Source organism: Coptis chinensis, chromosome 4, assembly GCF_015680905.1.
Source record: "Coptis chinensis isolate HL-2020 chromosome 4, ASM1568090v1, whole genome shotgun sequence".
NCBI classification, from domain to species: Eukaryota; Viridiplantae; Streptophyta; class Magnoliopsida; order Ranunculales; family Ranunculaceae; genus Coptis; species Coptis chinensis.
Window position 1 is genome coordinate 66,645,954 of NC_141459.1, and position 7,199 is coordinate 66,653,152.

The 7,199-nt window shown below is 38.2% G+C and overlaps 2 long non-coding RNA genes across 2 annotated transcripts; both read right to left on the reverse strand.

Moving 5' to 3' along the window:
• Positions 1-147: 147 nt before the first annotated feature.
• Positions 148-5,080, reverse strand: LOC147504475 (uncharacterized). Its single transcript, XR_015193053.1, has 3 exons — positions 4,836-5,080; positions 1,614-1,663; positions 148-1,539 (listed from the first exon to the last, which is right to left on the reverse strand). It is a non-coding gene; the product is annotated as an uncharacterized LOC147504475 (long non-coding RNA).
• Positions 5,081-5,991: 911 nt separating this feature from the next.
• LOC147504476 (uncharacterized) lies at positions 5,992-6,572 on the reverse strand. The gene is made up of 3 exons (XR_015193052.1): positions 6,363-6,572; positions 6,194-6,267; positions 5,992-6,059 (listed from the first exon to the last, which is right to left on the reverse strand). It is a non-coding gene; the product is annotated as an uncharacterized LOC147504476 (long non-coding RNA).
• Between the last annotated feature and the right edge of the window lie 627 nt (positions 6,573-7,199).

Genomic DNA, 7,199 nt, shown 5'->3' on the forward strand with positions numbered 1-7,199 from the left:
GATATTGGCGTCTCTCTCTTTATCAACTAATTGGCTCGTGCAAAAAAATAAAAAGAATTTCTGATCTCATTACAATTGGCTCATGCATAAGCAATTTGTCTCATCATAATTTCGTTGCGTACTTTTTAGCAGGATACAATACCGATTAGTTGTAATTTCCATATGAAACTAGTAAAGTGTTACAGCTCATTTGTTTCTTAGTAAAGAAGATCTCATTACAAGCATCTGAGTTCTGAAATCTGATAGCGGGAACACTGAACACATGATCTGACCTGCTTGACTATGTTCAAATCTGCAGCTGATCCCAGATCCATCTAATATGTAACATGATAAAAGTTGGATATGACTACATCTCCATGGAACCAGAATCTCACAAAGTATATGTTCATTTACTGTGAGAAGAGCTGGGGATTGTTGAGAGTAGAGTCAGCTATTTGGTTGGGCAATGAGCTTCCAGATGAAAGAAGAAACATAGATTGCCTAGTCCCAATTATTTGTACACCTAGAATACTAGCATATGGGCATAGAGAACATGGCACAGTCTGCTAAGTTGTAACTAGGTTCACTTAGGCAGGGGTGGCCCTGAGTTCTTAAGGGCCCTAGCCGAGCACTTAATGTGAAGCCCCCCTACCTTTGAGATCCTACAAAATACCTATATAGAGAGTTGATTAAAATGAGGTGAATTAATAGGTTGGAGAAGAAGAAAATGCCATTATGTAGTACGCTTTCTGTCTTTTGAGCAAACTAGTGGTTTTCTTAGTCGATAGTGAGAAAGCATAAAACGTGTAGTAATAGTCATCACTGAATTTAGGGCCCTAGTTATGAGCAAAAACATTGGGGCTCTAGCTGTCCGCCTATCTTGGCTACCCACAGAGCCGCCCCTACACTTATGATTATTAAGTTCATGCATAAGCTACTTGTTAAGCTCTACTTCCATTACTCATCAGTCCACTGTTAAGTTGCTTGAAGAATCAGAGAATAGCCTCCTTCTCTTGACTGGGATGAAGAGAGTGGCGGAAATGACAGCGATGACCATAAGGGTAGGGATCACCAGAGACAGGGCCGGCTCTGAGATTGTGGGGGCCCTAGGCGAATTTTTAAAATCGGGCTTTTGTAAAACTCAAAATATCTAGTGAAAAATCAAAGTTCTCTCAACATCAAAATGTGAGTGATCTACTGGTTAGAACTTTACACTTTGTTCATTTCAGCCCAAGTTTGACTCCGGGTAGAGGCATTTTACACAAAATTGGACCTAGTGTTGCATTGGTCATACCAAGTGGGGGCTTTTTTAGTGGGCTATTTCGTGGGGGCCCTAGCCGCCTATGCTGCCTACCCCTCAGAGCCGGCATTGACCAGAGGTGATCATGCGGCAAACCTCAGTCTTGTACCTTGGGTGACGTATCACAGGGCGCAACTCATCAACTCCATGGGCAAACTGGCATAGCTCTCCATAGTGACACTCCCCTGTCTCCTCCATTTGTTGCACAGCTCTATCTTTGTCGTCCCTTGCTTATATGCTTCCACTTCTACCTCACCATCCTACACACTTTCAAAACATAGGTGAACAAAATGAGTGAACAAATTTAAGAACACGTGTCATTAATAGAACAAACCTTTGCAGGAAGACGAACACAATGACGAAGCTTTGTTTCGGTAGACCCGGCTGTTACTTTCAAACAATCAGAATCATTAAGGTATTCGCTATGGGCACAACCCATTTTGTGTAATACGGACCCCAAAAAAAAAATTATTTTACAAATTTGCTATTGACCAAAAAAATCATAATTTGTGTTGGGCACCCCCCAACTAAATACAAGTAATCTGGAGCCACCTGTTTAGTCTTTTTCTTCTTCTTTTCCCTCATTCCTAATCCCTAATCCATAAACTATACCCTAAGTGGAGGAACTTTGAAATAGTAAAATGGAAGACCCGAGTTTTTTAGAACACGAAGATGAACCATTTAATGAACACATGAGAGAAGGCAAGCTCCCAGTCAAGTACCTTGGATTGCCGCTTATTACTACAAGACTGAAATCGACTGATTGTACACCACTCATTACTAGGCTGACTAATAGAGTACAGAGTTGGAAAGGATGCTTCTTATCCTATGCAGGTAGGGTGCAGCTTAATAAGTCAGTTCTGAATAGTCTGAGTGTGTATTGGTTTTCATCATTCATTATACCACTCAAAACTATTGAGGAAGTGAACAGAATATGCAGGAACTTTTTATGGAATGGGACAGATTGTTCATTTTCTCATTCACTCATTGGATGGGAACAGATATGCTATCCTTATGATGAAGGAGGATTGGAAATCAGCGATTTGGCAAGGGTCAATCAAGCAGCTACAATGAAGCATCTCTGGCACATTGTAAGTGATAAAGACAGTTTGTGGGTGAAATGGGTGAAGAAAAATCTTATCAGAGGGAGGAACTTCTGGCACATAAAGATCCCCAGTGATTGCTCGTGGGTGTGGCGAAACATCTTAAAGCTCAGGAAGGATGCGTCATTCTTTGCTATGCACTTAATTGGAGAAGGAAATGAAACAAGCTTCTGGATGGACCCATGGCATCCAGTTGGAATTCTAAAAGAATATTTTCCACAGGAGCGTCGGTACAGATCAACTTGCAATATGAATGCAAAGGTGTCAGAACTGATAGAGAATGGGGAGTGGAGGGTACCGAACTATATTCATCTACCAGGTATTATAACAGAGATGCTAGAAGATGTTAAAGTGGCAGAGGGACATGATAAGATAGTATGGACACCGACTTTATCAGGAGACTACAAGATGAAGGAAACATATGAGAGTGTACGAGATACGAAAGTCCCGGTGGAATGGCACAACATTGTATGGTTTACACATCGGATTCCAAAACATTCTTTTATCACATGGATGGCATTAACGGAGGGAATGAAGACGAGACAAAAGCTCAAGGAATGGAAAACAGTTACAGACGAAACATGTGTGCTATGCTGCCGAGAAACGGAGAACGAGAACCACCTGTTCTTTGATTGCGTGTATGGACAATATGTATGGGCAGAGCTGCTGACACAGGGGGGCTATGCAAGAACACGACCAGGTACTTGGAAGGAGGAGATACAATGGGTGGTGAAAGCTACTGCAGGAAGAGGACTCAAACAAGATGCGCTGAGGCTGTTGTTTACAGGCTATCACTATTGGGTGTGGAGAGAGAGGAATAATAGAATTTTCAATAACACGTGGTTAATAGCAGCTCAAGTTGTCAAACTGGTTATTAAGGATGTGAGAACGAAGCTTATTTCGATAAATCTGCAGATGGAAGGAGGACCTGACAGAGAAAGGTTTATGAACTTGTGGAATATTGAAGTACAAGAGAAGAAAATCAGATACGTCAGATGTAAGTGGGAGAGGGCAATGACTGGAATATACAACCTAAACTCAGATGGGACGCTGAAGAATAGTGAAGGCGGATGGGGTGCGGTGATTAGAAATGATCAAGGTGAGGTGATCAGTGCTGCCCATGGCAGCTCAGAATACAAAAATATAGCACTGATAGAGCTCCAAGGAGTCCAGCAAGGCATCAAACTAGCTAAGGAGAAAGGTTTGCGCAGACTGAAAGTACAAACTGACTCACAGAACGTGGTATCATTTTTTAACAAAAGTGAATACCCGTGGGAAGCAACACATATGATGAGAAACATAAGGAAAATGATAACGGAACTGGAGCAATTTTCTATTATACATGTTTTTAGGGAATGTAATAGGCTAGCAGATGCAATATCTGCTAATATCCCAGCTGGCAGATATATTGTTTTAATTCCTAGTTCTTTTGTGGAGGATGTAAAAAAAATAGTATATGAAGATGCTATAGGGAAAGAGTATGCGAGAGAATGTAATGGAAACTAAGCTTATGATTTCATTTTAATAATATAGGGGTAAGGGACCTCTTAAAAACCCTGCTTTCTGATAAAAAAAAAAAATGAAGAAGAGAGAGGAATGGAAGATGACCAAATGAGGGAAAATATTCAAAATGAAGAAGTTGCAATAGGAAGTGAAGCCAAAGATGATACGGAGATGAGAAGAAATCCTCGAGGACATAAGGTGAACGTATTTCTGTTGATGGTATCTTGTACGTGAACCATGGTTCAATAATAGATATAGTGTCCTTTAATGTATGCAGTGGAAAGGTTCAAGTGCTTAAATTCCCAACTGTAGGAGCCATTCAACTCATAGAACTAGGTGGGTTTCTATCCATTGTACAAGGGCATGAGGAAGGGGATGACATTAATGAATTTCCATTAGATGTATGGGTTCTGAAGGATATAAAACACTGGGAAGTGGGAAAGAACATTTAGAATCGACAGTTTGCCGGAGTACGTCCACAAATATGTTGGAAGTCCCCCTCCTTTTTGTTGGTATGATGTTGTTGGGATTTTTAATAATGGTGAAGTAATAGTCTATGCATCATATAAGGAGATATTTGGTTATAACTTAAAAGCAAGACAATGGAAGGTGAGTGTTGTGAACGCAAAATACGGGTCAGTGTGCTCATGTTAAGAGCCTTGTTTCTTTGATGTAATTTATGAATATATCGTATTTTTTCTTGCAGAACATTCTTGAATTGTGTTTTTTGTTTTGAGAACTTTACCATGTTGTTGGCTTGTTGCTCTATAAAATTTTGGAATGCATTTGACACATATCTATGTATGATGTAGGTTTATATCAATTATACTGGCTGGGTCTTCAAATTGCATCTCCTGTATTATTTGTTTAGTCTACATGACTTAATCGCATAAATATTAAAGATCATCTATTATAAACTGATCTTAATTAAATCTGAAAAAAAAACTTACTGAATACGAAAGCTGATCTCATTTAACAGGCTTGCCAATCCAAAAAAAAAATGCAATACACAGCTACAAAGTCCCAGATGGTTCCAAACACCTTTCCTAAGTCAAATTTTGTTGCAAAATTTCTTGGGAGGATTTCCAGCAAAGGCAAATGTAAAGCCTTTGGAAGTAGTCTGCACTTAGTAACATACAGTACTAGAACTTTAAGTAATCATCTTCTCTCGTTCAGCAGGGAACCATGGCGCTACCGGCTCCATTCAAGGTCAGCCCTAGATTGGGAGTTGTTGAAACGGCTTGAATCCTCTGGATTAATTGAATTTGCAAAAGCATGCCAGCCCAGAAGGAATGGTAAAATATACTGCAGACATTAGAAAGAAATGAGTTCAAAAGGTCTCCAAAGAAATCAGTTAACCTCTAATTTCTTGAAATCAATATTAATACAATACAAACGAAAAACAAAAAAAATAACTTCAAAAATTATGTACAATTTAGAAAACAGACCATTAAAAATAGTATCTATATTTACATTTTAGAAAACAGACTATTAGAACTAGTATCTATGTCAACTACGCAAGCATAAACTTAGCACCAAATTTTCACAAGGAAGCACGACAGCTAGTCGCTTACCACTTATCATATTGTCACCAAAAACAGATACTAACAGTCAAGGTGATGACACCAAAACAAATCCCCGTGAGAAGGATTAGGCTAAAAACACTATCAACTTAAGATGGATTACCAATTTAATAAGGCCAAGTACCTTAATACCAGAAACATTGAATCATCTAAGCAGTAGCTAGCATTTGAGAGATTAGTTTTAAAAGGAACTATTTCATAAAGTAATATCCTCCAATAGGATGTTTTGATCATTGATGACACAGATTTTTCACCAACTGAAGCAAACAACATCTAGGATATGAAGAGAATGTCTAAGTAAAAAACAAACACAAACTAACCCTCAATTCTGTTTTTGAGATCTTCCTCAATTTTTTAACAGTAATCCAATTTGCTTCTCTACCATTGCATTAACCAAGGGATTATAGTGAAACTTGCTTCTCTGGCATCCGAGTAACCAAGGAAATATAATACTACTCTAGAATTACAGAAACTAATGGGATTGATGGAGATGCATGCTTACGTTAAAAGCCCAGACTAGTACAGTGAACTCTGCTTTGGAGACAGGGATATATATGCTTTCATCCACATTCAGAAGTTTGTTTTGTACACCTTCAAGAAAAGAAATAAAGCACAGGAGAGCATACAATTAGAGTTCACAGTATTATGGAAGAACCAATTATAATAAATGAACCTCAAGCAAATATCTCAAGCCATTATCGAATGTAAGAAATTAAGAGGATTACTTAGATTAAAGAAATGGATAGATCCATCTGGAAGGGGCTCTGCTTTCAAAACTTTCCTAACCTTGCCTTCGTCACTGCATAAAGTGAGATGCGAATCAGAATTTCAGTAAAAACAGATTTAAGTACAGAACACAATAATGATTGAATTTCATGACATAAAATAACTTACGGACTATGGTATTTACAACTCAAATGTCTATAAGCTAACGAAGTCTATAAGAGACGGAGACGGAGACGAAGGATGTAACGTAAAGAAGGTAACTAGAAAATGTGTAACCGGTTATTTCCGGGGGTTTTTTCTTTATCGAGCCTTGGTGATCGGATCTGCCCAACACTCTTGGTTGCGCCCAACACAATTACAGACCCCAAATTGGGCCGGGTCTGCCCACCACAAAATGGGGTCTGTCAATAATAGACCCATCGTTAACATCAGATCCACTCTTGTTCTTTTCAAGAAATTGGTCCCAAAGCCCAATTTTGATTCAAAACAACTCTAGAGGACATAGTTTTTTTTTATAATCACGCAAGGACAAATTTTGGGTGAAAATAACCCGGAAAACCAATTTTCGAGTCAAAATAACCCTCAATGACAAATGACCCAGATTTGAAATAAATATTTTTTGATTTTACCCTTTTTGTCGTTTTGCTATGAACAATGAGTATTCATACCTTATGCTGATGTATGAACAATGATTGTTTATACCCAAATAGGTGAACATACCTTATACAATATATTGATGTATGAACAATGATTGTTCATAACTCATGGTGAGAATGACCTAGATTTGAAATAAATATTTTTCGATTTTACCCTTTCTGTTGTTTTGCTATGAACAATGAGTATTCATACCTTATGCTGATGTATGAACAATGATTGTTTATACCCAAATAGGTGAACATACCTTATACAATATATTGATGTATGAACAATGATTGTTCATAACTCATGGTGAGGTATAAACAATGATTGTTTATACTCCAATATGTTTTATTACTGATCATATAT